This window comes from Hyla sarda, chromosome 7 (assembly GCF_029499605.1).
Source record: "Hyla sarda isolate aHylSar1 chromosome 7, aHylSar1.hap1, whole genome shotgun sequence".
Taxonomy (NCBI): domain Eukaryota; kingdom Metazoa; phylum Chordata; class Amphibia; order Anura; family Hylidae; genus Hyla; species Hyla sarda.
Genome location: NC_079195.1, coordinates 206,626,174 through 206,650,049, shown reverse-complemented (window position 1 = coordinate 206,650,049; position 23,876 = coordinate 206,626,174). Strand labels below are relative to the sequence as shown.

The 23,876-nt window shown below is 45.4% G+C and overlaps 1 protein-coding gene across 4 annotated transcripts in view; it reads right to left on the bottom strand.

Annotated features, from left to right (window-relative positions):
- SPATA6 (spermatogenesis associated 6) overlaps positions 1-23,876 on the bottom strand; it is a 121,663-nt gene that overhangs the window by 94,051 nt on the left and 3,736 nt on the right. The window contains exons 1-2 of one of the 4 annotated variants that reach the window (XM_056532466.1): positions 3,590-3,794; positions 1,376-1,516 (exon numbers count right to left, since the gene is read on the bottom strand). The gene's annotated coding sequence lies outside the window, so the exon portion shown is untranslated. Of the gene's footprint in view, positions 1-1,375; positions 1,517-3,542; positions 3,795-23,876 lie in introns of those variants that run through there. The other 3 variants (XM_056532462.1, XM_056532463.1, XM_056532465.1) reach the window with 3 other exon arrangements.

Genomic DNA, 23,876 nt, shown 5'->3' with positions numbered 1-23,876 from the left:
CACAGCCCAGAGCAGTTCAGTGTGAGATGAGCTATGATTGGCTAAGGCTGCACACACACACCCTCAGCACTCCAGACTGCATTTCCTGATTTTGGACTTTTGCCAGGCCAGCAGGAGTCCAAAATCTGTGCAAGAGATGTTTTTTTTTTTTTTTTAACACAACTTGTATGTAGCTTGAAGAGACTCCCGGCAGTCGTAGTTCATGCTTAATCCATTTTATTCCCGAAAGAGGTGAAAATACATGTCGGGAGGGGGAGAAGAGACGGGACGAAGTCCGTTTCGCAGCTACACGCCGCTTTTACCGGCCCCTCCTTTAAAGGGGTACTCTGGTGACATTTTTTTTTTTTTTCTTTTTTTAAATCAACTGGTGGCAGAAAGTTAAACAGATTTGTAAATTACTTCTATAAAAAAAAATCTTAATTCTTCCTGTACTTACTAGCTGCTGAATACTACAGTGGAAATTGTTTTCCGTTTGAAACACAGAGCTCTCTGCTGACATCTCTGTCCATTTTAGGAACTGCCCAGAGTAAAAGGAAATCCCCATAGCAAACATATGCTGTTCTGGACAGTTCCTAAAATGGACAGAGATGTCAGCAGAGAGCACTGTGCTCATGATGTCAGCAGAGAGCTCTGTGTTTCAAACGGAAAATAATTTCCACTGTAGTATTCAGCAGCTAATAAGTACAGGTAGGATTACGATTTTTTAATAGAATTAATTTACAAAATCTGTTTAACTTTCTGGCACCAGTTGATTTGAAAAAAAAAAAGTTTTTCACAGGAGTACCCCTTTAAAATGAGGGGCTACTTACTTGAATTAAAAAGTACTTGTAGGGTTAAAGGAGCCCCAACATTTCTTATGGTGGCCCAGACACACAGGGGGGGAGATGAGGGGACAGTAATAACTGTGACACACAGGGAGGAGATGTGGGGACAGTAATAACTGTGACACACAGGGGGGATGTGGGGAGAGTAATAACTGTGACACACAGGGTGGAGATGTGGGGACAGTCATAACTGTGACACACAGGGGGTAGATGAGGGGACAATAATAACTGTGACACACAGGGGGTAGATGAGGGGACAGTCATAACTGACACATAGGAGGAAGATGAGTAGACATTAATGACTGTGACACAGGGAGAGAATAGGGGACGGTAATGAATGATCATATAGGACGTCACGTTGCATGACGTGCAGCATCCTGGATCCTAATGGAATAAATGAACTGATAGATCAGAGAATATCTGACTGCTAGGACTGATCACTAAAATAGGTGACGCTTGTCTGCGTTGGGGTACAGTACATTTACATCTATAAACGCAGGATTCTCCAGCCTAGGATCAGGCTTTAAAAAGCAAAGAAGAAATCTACTTACTGTAAGGAGAAGAAAGTGCCGTGTGGAGGAGGCAGGGAGCAGCTTCATGTCACCTGGTGCTAGTCCTGGGTCATTCTACAGATAGGACACCGCAGACTCTGTTGCTGAAGCCGTCTCCATGGAGCGGACTCCCGAACTATGCTGCAGATTAAAGCAAGGAAAACAACTGTGTAAACTGTGATACAACTCAGCTCTACTACACCACTCAACTCACAGAAGTTTGTTTTATTTTAAAAAAATAGAAAAATAAATAAAATAAAATTATTTTTCTTTCTGTTGGTAACCTGGTAAATAAAAAAAATAAAAAAACACATAGATGGATGCATTAAACAAGTTTTTTCCAAACATTAGGCCTCCAGCTGTTGCAAAACTATAACTCCCAGCATGCCCGGACAGCCAAAGGCTGTCCGGGCATGCTGGGAGTTATAGTTTTGCAACTGCATTAAACAAACCAAAACACTATCGCAATTTGAAGTCATCCACCACGATCTGTCATCCTATACTTTGCGTCGACATTTTAAGGGGTAGTCCGCTCCCCAGCGTTCGGAAAATTTAGTTCCGACTGCTGGGTGCAGGCTTCGGGGGTCGCCATGCCCCCTCGTGACATCACGCCCCGCCCTTTGTGATGTCTCACCCTGCCCCCCTCAATGCAAGTCTATGGTAGGGGGCGTGACAGCCATCCATAGAGTTGCATTAAGGGGGCGGGACATCACGAGGGGTGGGGCGCGATGTTACCCCCAAAGCCCGCACCCAGAATGCTGGTGAGTGGATTTCCCCTTTAAGGGTAGTGTGTAGTGTGAATATACCCTTAAAGGGGAAATCCACTCACCAGCATTCTGGGTGCGGGCTTTGGGGGTCACATCGCGCCCCACCCCTCGTGATGTCCCGCCCCATCAATGCAAGTCTATGGTAGGGGGCATGGCGGCTGTCACATCCCCGCCCATAGACTTGCATTAAGGGGGCGGGACATCAAGAGGGGTGGGGCGCGATGTGACCCCCGAAGCCCGCACCCAGAATGCTGGTGAGTGGATTTCCCCTTTAAGGGTAGTGTGTAGTGTGAATATACCCTTAAAGGGGAAATCCACTCACCAGCATTCTGGGTGCGGGCTTTGGGGGTCACATCGCGCCCCACCCCTCGTGATGTCCCGCCCCATCAATGCAAGTCTATGGTAGGGGGCATGGCGGCTGTCACATCCCCGCCCATAGACTTGCATTAAGGGGGCGGGACATCAAGAGGGGTGGGGCGCGATGTGACCCCCGAAGCCCGCACCCAGAATGCTGGTGAGTGGATTTCCCCTTTAAGGGTATATTCACACTACAGGATCTTGGTGCAGAATTGCGATCAGGAATTGCACCGTGTACACAGTGCAGCAGAATCCGATTAAAAGCAATGAGATTCTACTGTAACGGAATTTCCGAGCTGAATTTCTCCAGCAGATTCCGCATGGAAATTCCATCATGTGAATAGTTTTTTGTGGGACTAATGGTCGCTATCCGGGCTGGGATTACACACAACTTTTGTCTGCCATTTTTTTTTAAATACCCCCTAATAGAAAAAAATATATAAAACTGCCCCCTCATTTTATTTTACACTTCCAAAATGCAAGTTTTGTGATTTTTTTTTGTTTTTTGCCAAAAATGTGTTTCATTTTTTGCATTTTTTTTACTTCAATGTTTAATCTCCTGCATTTTTTTCATTATAAGTCATGTGATTCTTTAATGGTCTATTCACACGTACAGTATTTTGCGCAGATTAGATGCGCAGGATTTCAATGTAAACTAAATGACTGAACACAACTTGAAATCCTGTGTAATTGGGGGGTGGGATGCCAATATTAAAGGGATCTCTAGCGACAAGTATCGGATGGCGGGGGGGGGGACAACCAATGGGGAATGTGGCTCACCGAGTGGTGCCTCCAGCTGTTGCGAAACTACAACCCCCAGCATGCTAGGACAGCCAATTTTAAAGGCAATCTCTCTTTTTTTCTTATGAACACCTTTTTTTATGCATTTAAGGAAGAAACCTGACTGTAAGTAGAAGCGTTATGAATGTAAATTCACAGCCAGACTTAGTACACTAAAGTGTTGTGGAACTACAAGTCCCAGGACGACACGACACAGACACTGTAATGAAAACTATATACACACAGTCCCAGCCATTTCTTACAGAAGATGAGGGCTCACAGTACGACCGCAGGCCGCCACTTTACTCACCGTGTGCCCCGCACTGGTCCGTTAGCTCCGTCCGTTGAGGCCTCGATCCCCGGCCTGTGTTTGTGGGCGGTGCCCGGCTCCGAGGCTCGCCCCTCGGATGTTACATCACTCGCGTCCCCGGCTTCACGCTAGTCACGGGCCTCACACACTATGCAGCGGGGTCCGGGGAGTCTGCGGCTGCTTACATATTCTCCGGGGTTAAGTCAGACTATTAACCCCCGGAGCGAAAGGAGCAACCATCATAGAGGAATCCGTGAGACAAAGCCCATGGAGACACATAGCAACAGGGAATTATTTATTTATTTTTAAGTAAAAAAGAAATTGGCAGTATCTCAATTCCCTAAATTAAAATTAGTTTGAGATTTTCTTCTGTTTCATCTGCTTTAAAAAAAACAAAAACATTTTGGGCAACAACCAATATGCTGCCATTTCAGTCACTATTATAGGGATTGTGACCCAGCTTTCCCAGACTCCTGAACGCCAGATGTGCCGTAAGATGCAGCAGCTGCGCATAATATAGGCTTATCGCCGTAATAGCAGCCATGTTAGGTGTCTCCCTACTTTCCTTGGCTTCTGAATGGTAAGGGCAAGAGAGGAATTTCTTCAGTGGGTTCGCGTTATTTTTAAATGGTCCGTAATTGGCACTTATGTCTGCTGCAATTTGCTACAAACATAAACGCTGTCCCAGTGGAGATAAAAAAAAAGGCACTTTGGCAGAACTTCCCACGTGGGAGCAGAACTCCCAATGAAATCAATGGCAGTTGCTGTAAGCAGAATTTTCGTAGTGTGAACGGGGCCTAAATATTAGTTGTCACTCAACTGTTCCTGGCTCCTGAATGGCAAGAGTAAGAAATTTGCTCAGTGGATATGCGCCATTCTTAAATGGTCCGCACTTGTCTGCGGCAATTCTGTGCAGTCCCATTAACAAAACGGCGGAACTTCCAACTTGTAAAGCGTGCAGCGGAACTCTCATAAAAACAATGTGGGGGCTACTCCAAGCGGAATATTTTTTTATGATGCATCAGCACAAGATATGGGCAATCTCCTTATAGCGAATGCAGCGTGGTAATAGCAGTCATGTTAGTTGTCATCCAGCTTTCTCTGGCTCCTGAACGGCAAAAAGAAAAAAGTCTGCAAAGAAACTGCCCCCCCCCCCCCCCCCATTTTTTTATACCAAGATGCAGCTTTTTATGTCGTTTTTTTCCCCCAGAATAGAATGTATTAGTATAGGTATTATTTCTTTTTTGGCGTTTTATTCCCTGTATTTTTCTCACATTATGTGATGAATTCATCATGTAACCGTGTAGGTATAGTGTTTCTTATTTCCCTATTGCAGTGTTTTCCAACCTGTGTGTCTCCAACTGCTGGTATGCCCGGGCATGCTGAGAGTTATAGTTTTGCAACAGCTGGAGGCACTTTGATTTTGAAACACTGCCCTTTTGACTTCTAACTATAAAGAAAGAGAGCGCTCCACAGCGTAAAACCGCCCGGGTGGGAGTAAGTATTGAAAGAAACCCTTACCGCAGGTGTTTGTGTGAGCTGTATGGTCAGCGTGAGACATAAGACCCGGTCTGCAGCCTCCCAACCAAGCGAGTAGCAGTGGATAGCGCCTTCTAGAGGACAGTGGGTTACCACGGCACCGACCAGGGGTAGGCACATCAGGTGAGTAGAAAAGGGTTTTATTAAAACAATGCAATGCGTTTCACCGCGCTTGCACGGCTTCATCAGGCCGTGGTAACCCACCGTCCTCTAGAAGTCGATATCCACTTTTGACTTCTAAATCTGTCCACAGTGCTCTTGTTCCAAAAAAAATATATATTTTAAAAAACGTCATGCAGAGAAATAGTGACCATGTTCATTCTTTCTGCAGGTTCTCGGATCTGGAATATTGGCCGTAAAAATTCCGTAGTGTAAATGGTGCAGCAGAATCCTATTAAAACTATAACATTGGGTTCACACTACAAAACCCGCTGCCTGAAAATTTACAGGTGGAGAATCTGAGTGCACTAGGACCGCACGATAGACGGCAACGTCTGCACATCGGATACTGCCAGAACATTCAGCAGGTTCAATGTTCTGGCAGAATTATTTAATCATAATTTTCTGATGACTTGGAACCGTGGGGACCGTGTGGACATTGCCGTCTCCATAAATAGCAATGTCTGCCATATGGATTCCGCCGCTGAAGGACCTCCTATATGCTGGCTTTACATGTGCCTGCTCGGAGTGGCAGTACGCAGCTATGAGCAGACACACTGCGATGTGCGAGTCGCCACGCATATGCGCAGTATACTCGCACATCGCGGCAGCTCATTGAGGAAGGGGAGCAGCCGCAATGTGTGCAAGTACACCGCGCATGCGCGGCGACTCGCACATCGTTTTAGTGTGTCTGCACGTAGCGACGTATTGCCGCTCCGAGCAGGCACATGTAAAGCCAGCATATAGAGGTCCTTCAGCGGTGGATCTGCAGCGTAAAATTCACACAAGCAGATTTTGTGCAGATTTTCCGCAGAGTTTTTGCTGCAGAAAGCCTGCAGTGGATTTTGCTACCATTGACTTCAATGGGTAAGTAGAAAACCTGCAATAGTGGCAGGTTTGTGAATTTTCTGCGGACCCATCGCAGTCAATGGTTTCAAAATCCACTGCAGATTTTTTTCAGAAAATCCACTGCAGAAAATTTGCACAAACTCCGCTTGTGTGAACAGACCCAAAGAATGATTATCAACTGCTGACATAACATAATGTGCACTGTGCAGTGGAATCCCGTTGCCAGCAATGGGATTCTGCTGCATTGGAATTTCCGAGTGGAATTATTCTCTAAAATCCCATAGTGTGAACCTACACTATGGGATTTTAGAGAAGAATTCCACTCGTAAACTCACACTATGAGAAAACTCACACTATTCTGCTATATCTTTAATAGGATTCTGCTTCAGAATTTCTGCAGCAGAACATTCAAATTCCAGATAAGAATGCTCATTATTTCTGCAGAAATACACGTGGACTGCATTGCCATCTTACTATATTCACACTATGAAATCTTTGCATGGAGATATTCCGGGCAGAGATTCCACCTGCAGCGCCCTCCGCCAATATAAATCGACACTTGGACCTGGCACGGTCCAAGTGTTGATTTATATTGGCGGAGGCCGCTGCAGGTGGAATCTCTGCCCGGAATATCTTCATGCGAAGATTTCATAGTTTGAATGTAGTCAGATGGCAATGCAGACGGAATTCCATATACATGTTAAAAGGGTACTCCCGTGGAAAACTTTATTTTTATTTTTTTAAATCAATTGGTGCCAGAAAGTTAAAGAGATTTGTAATTCCCTTCTATTAAAAAATCTTAATCCTGGGGGGCGTGTCCTGCAGTGCATGGCGGCGGTCGCATAAACCTTGTGCTCCGCTGCAGCCCAGGCCTAACAGCGGCTACACAGCATTGATCCTGAGCATATCGCTACAGCAATTGTGCCCACCGGTGCCTGAACTATCGGGGCACCTGATGATGACCCGGAGGCGAGGGAAAAAGAGCCCACTGAAGCTCACGGCGTTCTTTCCTGCTGCAGAGGCCTCACAAGATGGCGCAGCTCAGTGCGGGTCAGCGTCTCCGGCTACTGGAAGTGCCTCACCAGCGTCTTCATCCTCTCCGACGGGCTGCGCCCTGGAGGCTTCTCCTTCAACTCCTCCAATTCTCCTGACAGGCTGGTCACCCTCGGTGCAGCAGGACCCGCAGGTACCGTTTTCCCCGATCTCCTCCAAGCCACTGGGAGCGGGGACACTGCATACTAGAGGCCCGGGAGGCCCTGATGGGAGTTCTCCGTCGGCGCCCCTAACTGAACCTATTATGAGGGGGCTTCTTGCTGAGCTACACACCTCCATTCAGGGCGACATTAAGGCAGCCGTGTCCAATATACAGCATGAGATCTCCTCTCTTGGACACCGCACATCGCACATTGAGAACAAGATGGCGGAACTCACCTCTTCTCATAATGAAGTGGTGGACTTAGCTAATGGCCTGGAGGATGAGGTTGCCGCTCTTCAACTTAAGATAGCTGATATGGAGGACAGGTCTCGCCGAAACAACCTAAGGGTGAGAGGGGTGCCGGAGTCTGTGAAAACGGAGGACCTCAACACCTTCCTAACGGATTATTTTGCATTGTTGTTGCCTCAGGCTTCCACCCTAGATTTGCTCATGGACAGAGTCCACAGGCTTCCTAAGCCCAAAACCCTACCTGCTACTACACCGAGGGATGTGATTCTGCGCCTTCACTTTTACCATATTAAGGAGCAATTAATGTTGGTGGCGCGCTCCTCACCCTCCCTACCAGAGGCGTATTCGGGACTCCAACTTTTCACGGATCTTTCTGCTGCCACTCTAGCCAGGAGACGTGAGTTCAGTGCAGGGACTAAAGCTCTCAGAGAAAAAGGGATCCCTTATAAATGGGGATTCCCTGTGAAATTGATTATCACCAATAAGGGGTCCAAACATGTGGTCTCTTCCCCGGAGACCCTTCTGCAACTGTGTGCGGAATGGAACTTGCCTGTTGACCTAACTGCTCAGAGGTCCCTGGACATACCACATGCTGCTAAGATGGCTGAAGAATGGAAGGTTGTCTCCCACCGCAAGAAGAAAATCAAGACATGAACTGTTCCTCTGCCTTTGGACGGGCCTGTCCGACTTGTCTCACTGGCTTATGACTGGGGTATCCCTCCCCACCCTTTGGGTTACTTATCCTCTTAGTGCTCTGGATACTTTTCCTGAATGCTGAAACATTCGGCCTAACTGCAGTCGAATGTACTTTCCTACCCCCATTAAGACCTACCACATGGTCTTTACTACTGCTTGCTCAATTTATTTGTTCTTTGTTGTTCGTTCTGTTTACTTGTTTTCTGTCCTGTTGGTCCTCCATCACTCACTTTTTCTAATAATGGATATGAGAGGCTCCTTTTGTGAGCTGCTAAGTGTAGTTGTATCATCTTCAACGGGAGTACCTACTCCCTTTCAGTTTACTGTGCTAATGGTTCTGCTTTGCGTTGATGTATACTTTAATTATGGTTATTAAGGCTGTGTCTATGAATGTGCGGGGTCTCAACTCTCCGTATAAAAGGTCTCTGGTGTGGAAGGAGGCTAGACGGCTGGCGGCCGATGTCCTCTGTATACAAGAATCCCATTTATTAGCCCTAGATGCCCATAGACTCCAAAATAAGAGATATCCACATATCTATCAAGCGCATGCTGTTCACAAAAAGGGAGGAGTGGCGATTGCGTTTAAGAACACCCTGACGGTTACTGTCCAGCACTCTGTGATAGATGATAGAGGTCGTTTTATAATTATTGTGTGCTTACTAAACAATGTTCAATATACCTTAGGATCCTTATATGCGCCTAATGCGAAACAGTGTACCTTCCTCAGGGCATTCTTGCGCAAATTGGAGTCCTTGAGAAGGGGACACTGCCTACTGCTAGGAGATTTTAATATGACCATGTGGCCTAGTGTAGATTCTACTTCGCCCAGTTTGAAAAAAGAACCCACAGGTTTCTTCACTAGTGTGTCCCAAAATGACCTATATGATGTTTGGCGTATATCCCACCCCACGGAAAGGGACTTCACCTTCTTTTCTCATGTACATAAGATATACACCAGAATAGATTACGCCCTTGCCTCCCACTCTCTCCTATCATTGGTTTCAGAGGCCCGAATTATGCCCATAGAATGGTCGGACCATTCCCCCATAAGTGTAACCATTAAAGAATCGCATAGCGCTCGCCCGACCTATCTTTGGAGACTTAACCCACTAATACTCCATAATCCTGAATACTCTGAAGCGACCAAGCTGGCGGTTGATGCCTACTTCCGCATTAATGATACTGGCGATGTCACAGACCCCATGCTTTGGTGTGCGTTTAAGGCTACAATTAGGGGCCACTTTATTAGCCAAACTGCCTATGACAGGAAGCTCCGCCAGACCAAAACACTAGAACTCCAACAGCGCCTTGCGGAATTACATAGGCGTAATAAGACCTCGTACTCTCCTTCACTAGTAGGAGAAATTTCTCAGGTTGGTGCTACCCTACACTCCCTCTCCTTACACAGCTATGAGATAGCACTGAGAAGGCTTAAAATGACATGGTATTGGCAGGGTAATAGATCTGGCTCTATACTGGCTAAACAACTTAAAAAACGTCAGGATAAGGGGAGAATCCCCTTCCTTACTAAATCTGATGGTTCTATAGTCACTGACCCTCAAAGTATAGCCAATTGTTTTGCAGATTTTTATAGTAAATTGTACAATCTTCAACATGACATTGCTACCCCACAGCCTGATGAAGCAGTTATCTCTTCTTTTCTGTCCTCTATGTCCCTCCCCTCTCTGTCTGCGGACCAAGCATCTGATCTTTGCTCTCCCTTCTCCACAGAAGAAATTCTTGAGTGTGTGCGTTCCCTCAAGCCCTCGAAGTCACCTGGCCCTGATGGTATTACAAATGAATTTTATAAGCGATTTGGCCCCTCTGTAGCTCCTTTTTTGACCAGAGCCTTTAACCGTATTAAGGAGAACGGTGTGCCCCCTAAGGAGATGTTGGATGCTCTGGTCATTACCATACCTAAACCTGGTAAGCCATTGGACTCTACCCTAAATTACAGACCAATCTCTCTCCTAAATAGTGATATTAAATTGTATGCTCTGGCTCTTGCTGCCAGGTTAAATAGGGTTCTGCCGGACCTAATTCACAGGGACCAGGTTGGCTTCGTCAAGGGTCGTCAAACGGTGGATGGTACGAGACGCTTTCTCGACACCATCACAAAAGCGCATTCCGATCGGACGCCTTCTCTCTTGCTATCCCTTGATGCGGAGAAGGCGTTCGATCGAGTGCACTGGGGATATTTGCGGAGTGTGCTGCGTAAGTTTGGTTTTCCCCTCTCTTTGGAATCCGCCATCATGGCACTATATACGCTCCCATCTGCTAGAATCTACACGATGGGTACCCTTTCTAATAGTTTCTCACTTAGCAATGGGACCAGACAGGGGTGCCCACTATCCCCCCTTATATTTACCTTAGTTATGGAGCCGCTTGCTCAATCCATCAGGGACTCCCCAAACATTGCGGGCATTCAAATAGGTAAAGTAGACCACAGGATTGGCTTGTTCGCCGACGATGTTATCATTAGTCTCTCCAACCCCCTGAGCTCTTTAGGCCCAGTTATGGATATTATTGATGCCTTTAGTCGAGTTAGCTTTTATAAGATTAACCCCACAAAGTCGTGTATCTTACCATTGCAGATACCCACTGAGCAACAGCGAGTACTACAAGCTAAATATCCCTTCCAATGGGTCACTGACCAAATTCCTTACCTAGGCATTGTCCTTACTGCGTTACCTGATAAAACAATTGCTTCTAATTTTGCTGTTATGAGGTCCCTGCTTACTAAAGAAATTGATCACTTCTCTAAGCTCCCTGTCTCTTGGGCGGGACGTGTTGCCACTGCAAAGATGATGCTGCTCCCTAAAATTTTATATTTTTTTAGATGCCTGCCGATGATAGTACCTGCCTCCTTCATCTCACAACTACAGAGAATGCTCTTACGATTTATTTGGGATGGTAAGCATCCTAGGGTTGGTGCGAATATACTGTATCGCCCTGTACATGAGGGGGGTATGGGGGTGCCGAACCTTAAAATGTACTATCACGCTGTTCTACTCGATCAGCTTAAAAAATGGTGGTGGCAGGACGCCCCCCCCCTGTGGGTAGATATTGAAGCTGCTGTCCTCAATGTCTCTAATTTTAATAACTTTCTTTGGGCATTGCGCTTTAACCCTACCTTTGCTCCCTCTTCTCCTTTCTCTACTATTGCGGCTGCTATCAGGTTGTGGAGTAAGGTGGCGCGAATTAAAAGTCTTTGTCCACCTAGAGTGAAGGATATCCCTTTAGCTGCTATAGGAGACTATATTCTAGATATAGATTTTAAGCCCTGGATAGATGCGGGCATCCTCACGGTGGCATTGATTAGCGATGCTGATGGGTTAATGCCTTTCATTGATATTGTACGCATATTTTCTATATCGCAGAAAGACTTTTACAAATATTTGAGGCTTAGACATTTTTTGAGATCCCTCACTTGGGATAGCTCTCGGCCTCGCACTGCGTATGAACGTCATTTTCTGTGCAGGGACTCCTCTACTAGGGGTATCTCCCTTGCTTATGTAGCTTTGACTGAGGAAGAGGGGGAAGTGGACAGTACGTTTAAGTCCAGATGGGAGGAGGACCTGGCACGCAGATTCACGGCTGAGCAGTGGAGCTTTGTCTTTGACTTGCACAAAAAATATTCTAAATGTGTTAATCATTTCGAAGCTTCTAGGAAGCTCCTATACCGATGGTACTACACGCCGGTTCGTCTGGCTAAAATATACCCTACCACCTCCCCAGTATGTTGGCGATGTAACCGAGAAAGTGGTACCTTACTACACGTGTGGTGGACTTGCCCGTTAATTGCACCTCTTTGGGCCGAAATTAAGAAGTTATTGGACAACCTAGTGGATTGCCCCTTCCCGTGGGGCCCAGAGAGTGCACTACTATTTCTGTCCCTAGAACAAGTTCCCCCGCATTATATGATCGTTTTATATCATATTCTGATAGTTGTGAGGGCTCACATTGCTCGGAGGTGGAAGTCGACTGGGGTGCCGGGTCTTCCTGCCATTCTGGCGGAGGTGCATAGTAACCTCGTGTTGGAGGGATTGATAGCGAGGAGGTGTGGGGCTTCTAATAGCCGTATAGCTACTCTGTCCCAGTGGACGGACAAATGTTCGACCTCAATTAGGGTCGTGGATTAGCTAATCGTATATGCACGATGTATCTCACTCTGATTTGTGTATTATGATATGTGTATTATGATTATGACTGTTTTGGTGGTCTCTCATTCCTTGTTTTATACATCATACAATGGGGACCTTGCTGTTGTTCTTGTTATATGAAAATTTATAAATAAAGTTTAAAAAAAAAAAAAAAAAAAATCTTAATCCTTTCAGTACTTTTTAGGGGCTGTATACTAAAGAGAAATCCAAAAAAGAAATGCATTTCTTCTGATGTCATGACCACAGTGCTCTCTGCTGACCTCTGCTGTCCATTTTAGGAACTGTCCAGAGCAGCATATGTTCGCTATGGGATTTCCCCCTGCTCTGGACAGTTCCTAAAATGGACAGCAGAGGTCAGCAGAGAGCACTGTGGTCATGACATCAGAGGAAATGCATTTCTTTTTTGGATTTCCTCTGTAGGATACAGCTCCTAAAAAGTATTTGAAGGATTAAGATTTTTTTTAATAGAAGTGATTTACAAATCTGTTTAATTTTCTGGCACAAGTTGATTTAAAAAAAAAAAAAAAAAAAAGGTTTCCACGGGAGTACCCCTTTAATTTTTCTTGTCAGATCTGGATTCTTGAATTTCTCGCCCCGAAAATTCTGCAGTGTGAAGGGGTAAACGGAAAACCCATTCACACTGATGTTAGATTCATGCAGTGGAATTCCTGAGTGGAAATTCTGTAGCGTAAATGAGGACTGCACATGTCTCTGTGGACCTAGTGTAAAGAGCTTTCGTGTATGGAATCTCTGCCCATGTGAACGTAGCCTTAGGGTATGTTCACACTACGGATAAGGAACGGAATCTCCGCTCGCAGAATTCCGCGAGCGGAGATTCCATTCTGGCGGCCGCCGCCGCAATACTTCGGTGGTAGGACTGCGCGACACTGCGCCGTCACCATTGACGGCTAAGCAGTGTTCGCGGACTTCCGCGCAAACAATGAACATGTTCTTTCTTTGCGCGGAACAATTTCAGTAATGAAATTCCGCAGTGTCAACGGGTCTCGCGGAAACCCATTTACACTGATGTTTATTTTTTACAGCACGGAATTCCACGAGCGGAATGCCGCGGGAATTATGTAGTGTGAACCTACCCTTACAGTTCAGCTCTCTGTTCTGGCACGTGCACGGAGTCCTGGGCATACAGGTTGGACAAGGTTATTGTTTCGAACAACCCCTTAAAAAATTTCCACACAAACAGCAACACATCTAAGGTTCCGTATTTTTCGCCGTATAAGACGCACTTTTTCTTCCCCAAAACTGGGGGGGGGGGAAAGTCGGTGCGTCTTATACGGCGAATACACACACCTATCGCGGCGGTCCCTGCGGCCATCAACGGCCGGGACCCGTGGCTAATACAGGACATCACCGATCGCGGTGATGCCCTGTATTAACCCTTCAGACGCGGCCATCAAAGCTGACCGCTGTGTCTGAAGCGAAAGTGACACTATCTGCACCGGGAGGGACCTTACCTGCCTACTCGGTGTCTGCTCCGTGCCGGGATCCCCTGCATGGCTGGCGCTCTCCTTCGTCGTCATCACGTCGTTGCGCGCGCTGCCCCGTCATCCAATAGGAGCGGCGTGCGTAGTGACGTGATGGCGGCGACGGAGAACGAGGATACCGGGCAGCAGAGACGTTCCGGAGCGACGGGGACGCAGCGACAACGATGGAGGGCGACATCGATGGCAGCAGTGACGGTCCGGAGCGGCGGGTACACGTGAGTAATACCTTCTGTACCAGTGGTCTTCAACCTGCAGACCTCCAGATGTTGCAAAACTACAACTCCCAGCATGCCCGGACAGCCGTTGGCTGTCCGGGCATGCTGGGAGTTGTAGTTTTGAAACATCTGGAGGTCCGCTGGTTGAAGATCACTGTGACCTATACTTTACATTGTATTCTAGATTTTCCTCATTTAAAATTGGGTGCGTCTTATATGCCGGAGCGTCCTATAGGGCGAAAAATACGGTAAATGTTATTTTGTGGATCCCTTTACCGCTCTTGAAAGGCCATTCATTTGCTTGAATTGAAGGCAAAGCCTCGGAGTACATGAAACATTGTTCTGGACCCTGTATGCGGACGCCATGGGATAAATCACTGCAGCACAGCGCGGAGGAGAAGCAGATCTGTAGAAGGTCTCAGCCACAGAAATTGGTTAACACATGACATTTCAGAAGCTACACTGTAGTTGATCTTTAAGTCCTGTCATTTAAGATGTCCTTTATAAGAACTTCTAGATGCCGGTAGCCTTGGTAAGGTCAGGCTGCCAAGATTTACAAATTAAATATCGACAAACCCCACTTGAGATGCAGAAGTATTTGTAGATCTTAGATTCTGTCGCTGAAAAATAAATATACTTTTTTGTCTTTATGCGTTTCTTTGTTTTGGAAGAGAATGGGAGACCTGATTAGGATGGACAAGGTCGCAGAGGGGGAAAAAAAGCTTAGACGCCGAATTTTATATGCTGACACAAGCGGTTTTCTGCACAAAATATATATCCAAAAATCAAGCTTGGATGTTGTTTATAGTTCATGCTAAAAATGAAGGGCACAAGAAGAAATACTGTAAAGTTAAAGGGGTATTCCAGGCAAAAACTTTTTATATATATATATATATATATATATATATATATATATATATATATATATCAACTGGCTGCGGAAAGTTAAACAGATTTGTAAATTACTTCTATTAAAAAATCTTAATCCTTCCAACAGTTATAAGCTTCTGAAGTTGAGTTGCTGTTTTCTGTCTAACTGCTCTCTGATGACTCACGTCCCGGGAGCTGTGCAGTTCCTATGGGGATATTCTCCCATCATGCACAGCTCCCGGGATGTGACATCTAGAGATGAGCGAACTTACAGTAAATTTGATTCGTCACGAACTTCTCGGCTCGGCAGTTGATGACTTATCCTGCATAAATTAGTTCAGCTTTCAGGTGCTCCGGGGGGGCTGGAAAAGGTGGATACAGTGCTAGGAAAGAGTCTCCTAGGACTGTATCCACCTTTTCCAGCCCACGGGAGCACCTGAAAGCTGAACTCATTTATGCAGGAAAAGTCATCAACTGCCGAGCCGAGAAGTTCGTGACGAATCGAATTTACTGTAAGTTTGCTCATCTCTAGTGACATCATCATTGAGCAGTTAGACAGAAAACTTCAGAAGCTAATAACTATTGGAAGGATTAAGATTTTTTAATAGAAGTAATTTACAAATCTGTTTAACTTTCTGCAGCCAGTTGATATATATAAAAAAAGTTTTGGCCTGGAATACCCCTTTAAGAGACAACAAACTATGGAAAAAAAGGCACCGAATTACCATGCCAAGTGTGGTTGTCACCTTGAGTTAAAAAAAAAAGTAACCTGGTTGTATTGTTATGCAGCATAAAAGGAGTTTTCTGTGAATTTTGAATGATGACTATTCTTGGGATAGGCCATTAAAGGGGTACTCCGGCCCTAAGACCTCTTATCCCCTTTCCAAAGGATAGGGGATAGGATGTCTGACTGTGGGGGTCCCACAATCTTGCATTTGGCACCCACCTCTTTGAGCTGCACACCGCGCTGCCAGCTCACAAACTGCCGGGTGCTGACCACGGGGCCAGAGTATCGTGACGTCACCCCCCGCTATGCAAGTCTATGGCAGGGGGCGTGACGGACGTCACGCCCCCTCCCATAGACTTGCATAGCGGGGAGGGGCATGATGTCACACAGGGGCGGAGTTGTGACGTCACGATACTCCGGCCCCCGTGGTCGGCACCCGGCAGTTTGTGAGCTGGCAGCGCGGCATGCAGCTCAAAGAGGTGGGTGCCGAATGCAAGATTGCGGGACCCCCGCGGTCAGACATCTTATCCCCTATCCTTTGGAAAGGGGATAAGATATCTTAGGGCTGGAGTAACCCTTTAATGTGTGATCAGAAGTAGTGATGAGTGGCATTGCCCATATTCGAATTAGCGATATTACACGTATATATAGATGAATATTCATCTTATATTCACGAATTTCACGTATTCTTTATATTCGCATACGCGAATATTTGCATATGCGAATATTCGCGTATTCGGGAAAGAAAACAGTGAGGGGGGGGGGGGGGCAACTTTACTATTGGTTGCTAGGGATGTTGTTGATAACCTCTGACAAGTGTATTTGCATCATTCTAATTGGCCGACAAGTGAAAAGAAGGAATATGCGGAAAAAAGTGAATATTCGTAATTTCGAATATATAGCGAATATATTCGCAATATTTGCAAATTTGCAATATTCGCAATAAAAATTTGAAATTCGAATATTCGCGCCCCAACACTAATCAGAAGAGGTATGACCCCCAGGACCCACATGAGCGGAATCAGAGATGTCTTCCCTGTTCTTCAAGACACAGGTCTTTCATAGATGCGACTGTGCAAACTATTGCAACTCAAGTAAACAGGATTAAAGGGGTACTCCGGTGAAAAACTTTTATTTTAAAAAATCAACTGGTGCCAGAAAGTTAAACAGATTTGTAAATTACTTCTATAAAAAAATCTTAATCCTTCCTGTACTTATTAGCTGCTGAATACTACAGCGGATATTCTTTTCTTTTTGAAACACAGAGCTGTCTGCTGACATCATGAGCACAGTGCTCTCTGCTGACATCTCTGTCCATTTTAGGAACTGTCCAGAGCAGCATATGTTTGCTATGGGGATTTCCTTTTACTCTGGACAGTTCCTTAAATGGACAGAGATGTCAGCAGAGAGCACTGTGCTCATGATGTCAGCAGACAGCTCTGTGTTTCAAAAAGAAAAGAATTTCCACTGTAGTATTCAGCAGCTAATAAGTACTGGAAGGATTAATATTTTTAATAGAAGTAATTTACAAATCTGTTTAACTTTCTGGCACCACTTGATTTAAAAAAACCAAAACTGAAACAACAGGGGTGGGCTGCAATTGTTTCACGCTGGAATGGTGCTTCATTATGGCGTGACACAATTGTAGCCCACCCCTGTTCGTCACTCGCCTCACCTGTACTCCTGCTTCCCTGTACGTCTCCCTGTATGTTTTTCTGTTTTCTATGAAGAAATAAAACTGAAGTTTGCCCGGGTGAGTGCTCAATTTTCCTTCTTTACTAGAGATGTTTGCACTATTATGTTTTGCCCTATTCAGACTACCAGGGAGACGCTGTACTGCTCAGAAAGCTTTTCTATTGCTGCATGCGATTTAAAGGGGTTATCCAGGAAAAAAAACTTTTTTTTATATATATCAACTGGCTCCAGAAAGTTAAACAGATTTGTAAATCACTTCTATTAAAAATCTTAATCCTTTCAGTACTTATTTATGAGCTTCTGAAGTTAAGGTTGTTCTTTTCTGTCTAAGTGCTCTCTAATGACATGTGTCTCGGGAACCGCCCAGTTTAGAAGCAAATGCCCATAGCAAACCTCTTCTACTCAGGGCGGTTCCCGAGACAGGTGTCATCAGAGAGCACTTAGACAGAAAAGAACAACCTTAACTTCAGAAGCTCATAAGTACTGAAAGAATTAATATTTTTTAATAGAAGTAATTTACAAATCTGTTTAACTTTCTGGAGACAGTTGATATATATAAAAAGGTTTTTTTCCTGGATAACCCCTTTAAGGGAAAATTGATTGCGCTTTTCCACTGTAAAATGACTTCAAGGGGTACTCCCGTGAAAAACTTTTTTTTTTTTTTTTTAAATCAACTGGTGCAAGAAAGTTAAATAGATTTGTATATTACTTCTATTAAAAAATCTTAATCCTTCCTGTACTTATTAGCTGCTGAATACTACAGCGGAAATTCTTTTCTTTTTGAAACACAGAACTGTCTGCTGACTTCACGAGCACAGTGCTCTCTGCTGACATCTCTGTCCATTTTAGTAACTGTCCAGAACACCATATGTTTGCTATGGGGATTTCCTTTTACCCTGGACAGTTCCTAAAAATGGACAGAGAGGTCAGCAGAGAGCACTGTGGTCATGATGTCAGCAGAGAGCTCTGTGTTCCAAAAAGAAAACCATTTCCTTTGTAGTATTCAGCAGCTAATAAGTACTGGAAGGATTAAGATTTTTTAATAGAAGTAATTTACAAATCTGTTTATCTTTCTGGCACCAGTTGATTAAAAAAAAAAAAAAAAAAAAAAAAAAGTTTTTCACCGGAGTACCCCTTTAACCAATCTTCCCTTGTAGTTGATCCAGCATAGTCTTAGCCCTAAAACTTCTTGCAATGACGTGAAGGATTTTGCTGATCATTTTTGTTCACAGGACATTGCCTTTTCCCATTTTGATACTCCTACAGCCCATAGGACAGTGGTCTCCAACCTGCGGACCTCCAGATGTTGCAAAACTACAACTCCCAGCATGCCCGGACAGCCGTTGGCTGTCCGGGCATGCTGGGAGTTGTAGTTTTGCAACATCTGGATGTCTGTAGGTTGAAGACCACTGCCATAGGATATTGAGAAATGATTGCTGCGACCCCCACAATCTGCAGAATTAACCCCTTCATTCCTCCTCCACTGCTGACCATAGTGAATTGATTATTTAGGCAACTGTTCATATATTTTACATCATCACTGGGGCTCTTACCAAATAGTTTTTTTTTAAAGTTCTCTTTCCCTTTAACTTTTGCAAGTACTAAATGTGCTATTCCCGTAGGACTATTTCCACTGCATACATACAGGCTGTAAGATATGAAAGTTTCACCTACTGAATAGGTGATAATAGCGGAGATGAAAAAGACATTGGTCTATTGCTGGAGCATTTATGGAAGGAATGCAGCCATCAAAGAGACACTTAGAGAAGAGAAATTGTCCCTGGACACTGATGAAAGTGATATCATTGCTTCACTTATTCCAGGCATTCAGTGCGGCTGAGAAATGTATGCACCAGGAGTGAAGAGGAAAAAGCAAGAAGTCACTTATTGTGCCCTTCAGAAATGAGGACTCAGAGCTGGACTTAGGATGGACGTCATTATGTGCCCATTTCTTTTAGCACCTGAGAAAAAATTAGGCAGAAGAAGCGAGCTCATATCTATCTATCTATCTATCTATCTATCTATCTATCTATCTCATATCCATCTATCTATCTATCTCATATGTATCTATCTCTCTCATATCTATCTTCTATCTATCTCATATCTATCTTCTATCTATCTATCTCATATCTATCTATCGATCTATCTTCTATCTATCTCATATCTATCTATCTATCTATCTCATATCTATCTTCTATCTATCTCATATCTATCTATATATCTATCTGTCTCATATCTATCTATCTCATGTCTATCTAATCTATCTATCTTATATCTATCTATCTATCTCATATCTATCTATCTTCTATCTATCTCTTATCTATCTCATATCTATCTATATATCTATCTCATATCTATCTATCTCATATCTATCTTCTATCTATCTCATATCTATCTCATATCTATCTATATATCTATCTGTCTCATATCTATCTATCTATCTATCTATCTCATATCTATCTAATCTATCTATCTCATATCTATCTCATATCTATCTATTTATCTATCTATCTCATATCTATCTAATCTATCTATCTCATATCTATCTATCTAATATCTATCTATCTATCTATCTATCTATCTCATATCTATCTATCTCATATCTATCTATCTCATATATATCTCATATCTATCTATCTATCTCATTTATATTTATTTTAAATCTACCAATGGATCTATCTATCTGTCAACGGTTGGGATTTATTAAAGCTGTCTATTTCCCGCATCAATATAGACCAGAATATATAGAACACTTTACCTCGCTGTAACACGCATAGGGTGTGTGCTGGGTTAGTGAAATAATACTGATATTCAGTATTGGCATCATTACGAGGAGACCATATAGTGGCATAATGACACAGCCTGGAGGTGGTGGCAGCATGAGGAGACCATATAGTGGCTGAATGACACAGCCTGGAGGCGGTGGTCGCATGAGGAGACCATATAGTGGCTGAAAGACCCAGCCTGGAGGTGGCAACAGCCTGACGAGACCATAGGGCCTCACAATTGAAAAGGTTAAAGATATTTTTTAACATTTAAAATGAAGAGTTCAAATAGATGAACCTAAAAAGTTTTATTTAATGTGCCAGCAGCATGAGGAGACCACATGGCGGTACAGTGACACAGCCTGGAGGTGGCGGAAGCATGAGGAGACCATATAGTGGCTGAATGACACAGCCTGGAGTTGGCAGCACCATGAGGAGACCATATAGGGGCATTTCACCCTGTGAAATGGCAGTGTTTGTAGGTGGAAATAGGGAGAGGTTCCTGTGTGGGGCCACCCTTTTTTTGGGCTAGCAACACTTGCCAAGAAGGGAAGTAATAATGCGAGAGTAGGGCTTTACAGGGGAAGTTTTTACCCCCACCGGTTACAATGGACCATACCTTACTTGTGGTCTGATGGTGAGAAATGTTTGTTACTGGGGAGCAGCACCTTAAATATGTTAAGCACTATCCATATTTGTGAAGTGTTGGTGTGGCACCATGGTCAATCTACTCTGATGCATCAGACATTGGTGGGTGGAAATCCTGGCTGATCCAAGCCTGATTAATCTTCACAAAGGTCAGTCTCTCCACTCCATTTTTCGTGGACAGACGAGTTCTCCTTAGGGTTACAATGGGCCCCCGCCGCACTAAACACCCGCTCTGATGGCACATTACTGGCCGGGCAGGACAGCTTTTCCAGGGCAAACTCTGCTAGTTGCAGCCACAAATCAAGTTTGGCTGCCCAGAAGTCCAGCGGATCTTCAAGGTGTGTTGGCATGGTCATGTCAAGGTATGCCACCACCTGCTGGTTCAGGTCCTTCTCCAGGTCTACCTGCTGCTGATGAGTTGCTTCACTATGCGGGTGAAGAAAGCTACTCATCAGTGACTGTAGACTCATTCTGCTGCTGATGGAGCTGGTACTGCTCCTGCCACCCCACCCCCTCCCTAGCAGCCATGGCAGGGGAAGGTGAGTGAGAGGGCCCCCCCCCCCCCCCCGAGTCAGACTTGCGAGAGGATAAACGATGGTGCAGATAGGCATTGACCAACTGACTATGTAGAATCTCTCTGTAGTAGGTTAGTTTGTCCTCCTTCTAAGTGCTTGTAAAAAAGGCCCCCATTTTGTGCTGGTAGTGAAGGTCCAATAAGGTGGAGAGCCAGAAGTCATCCTGCTGCCGAATGGTTACAATTCGGTGGTCACTATGCAAGCAAGTGAGCACGCATCGTGCGATTTGTGAAAGTGACTCGGAGGGACTCCCTGACTCCATCTCCACTGCATACTGCCACAGTGTGTCTGGGTCCTCTGTCTTGCCTTCCTCATAACCCTCTAGTTCCTCTAGCTGCCCCTGCTCCTCTTCACCTGTCAGATGACTAGAAAAACTGCCTATCTCACGTAAAACCTAAACTGTGCTCTACTGTGCCCCTCCTCCTCCTCCACCTCCAGTTCAGCCCCCACAGGGCTCATGTGGCCGTGAGATGTAGGTGCCACGTCTCCAGTGCCCTGACCAGCCATCGTTTCCAACACGTGTTGTAGTAGATGAGCAGTGGAATGATGTTGTTCATCCCGTAATCCTGTTGACTGACTAATAATGTGGCTTCCTCAAAGGGCCTGAGAAAATGGCAGGTGTCACTTATGAGCTGCCACTGGTTGACATTGAAGTTACACAGGGGAGCCTCCCTATCCACTTGGATCATCAGGAAATCAGTGATTGGTTTTCTCTGTTCATATAGTCAGTCCAACATATGGAGGGTGGAATTTCAATGTGTGGAAACATCGCAAATCAGACTATGCTGGGGGATTCCGTTCTGACACTGCAGCTAAAGGAGGGTGTGCTTTGCGGTGTACTGGTGGCTGAAGTGCATGCAAAGTTTCCCATTGTTAGGATGTCTTGCAGATGGGGTGAACACTTCAGGAACCGCTTGACAACCAGATTGAACACTTGTGCCATGCAGGGCACTGAGACTTGTCCGTGCAGTGGAGGCTGAGGACTCGGTGGAGGATGAGGAGGCGGAGTCGCACACTGTCACAGGACCAACGGCCTGAGAGCATGGAGGTGGAAGTGGAGTGACCTGTCCAAATTGCTGTTGTGGCTATGCAGGAACCACTTTCACCCAGTGGGCCATAAAGGACATGTATTGTCTCTGACCGTAGTTACAGCTCCACACATCGGTGCTGCCGTGCACTTTGGTTGACAGGCTCAAGGACTGGCCCACCTTCTCTTCCACAAAATTGTGCAGGGCTGGTACTGTCTTCTTCGCAAAGAAATGACAGCTTGGGACTCTCCACCTCGGCTCGGCACAAGCCATCAGTTCTCTGAAAGGTGCAGAGTCCACCACTTGAAAAGGGAGGGACTGCAGCACCAGCAAATTAGACAGGAGCACATTCAGCTTCTGCACTGTTGGATAAGTGGGCGCATACTGTTGTCTCTTGGACATGGCTTCGCCGATGGATTGCTGGCGGAATGACTGACTCGAAGTAGGAAGAGCAGGAGTATTTGGAGCGACAGAAGATGGGTATGACATACAGCTCCCTTCGGCTGAGGTGGTGGAGCCTTGGCTGGCTGAAACAAGGAGCGACGTGCCACTGGGTGATGCAGAAGGCTGGACCACCACATAGGAGCCACGGATCTCACAGGCTGCTTTATGGTGACGCTGCATATGTTGACATAGGACCGTGGTGCAAACATTGGGACCTTGTCCACGCTTCACCTTCTGCAGACACATCTTGCACGTGGCCATGTTAACCTCCTCCAGATGCTTTTTGAAAAACTGCCACACTGCCAAGTAGCTGATTTTCCCACCAACAGTCTGCACTGATTGACTGCTACTGCTGCCAACTCCAGGAAACCCTGTTCCACTGCCTCCCAGTAAGGTAGGCTGCCGCAAAGCAGGTGGTCTACCCCAGGCATGTTTGGTTCCAGTCTTTCCACTTCTGCCAACATGCTGACTGCCAACTATGCTACCACCTTGCTGGCTCAGCTGCTGCCTCACCGGCAACCTGCAACCCTCTTCTCCTGATGATGATGAAGCCCCTTCGGCACCTGACTCCCAAGGGTGATCGGCTTCATCATCATCATCATAAAGTTATGTCTGCACATCACTGATGTCATCCTCAGGTTCCTCAACAGTGTCTGCTTCAGAAGCCTGAACGCTCGCAAGACCACCTCCCAAGCCACTCTCCTCATCACTACTTGCCCACCTTGCGGAGGAAGCGGCAGATGTCTATCCACTTCTTGGCTGGGCAGTAGCTGCTGACTGTCCTCTAGTAGATCGTCCTCACTAAATAGTGGAGCTGAACATACAGCATAAGATACTTCTGTGGGGGAGGGAACAGCATAGGACAAAGGCAATGGGAGGACAGGGACTGCTCCTGGGCCATGTCAACTGAGGGTTGTGTCTGAGGAACCCACCAACTGTTGACTGGGGGTTTCAGATTTCACTTGTGA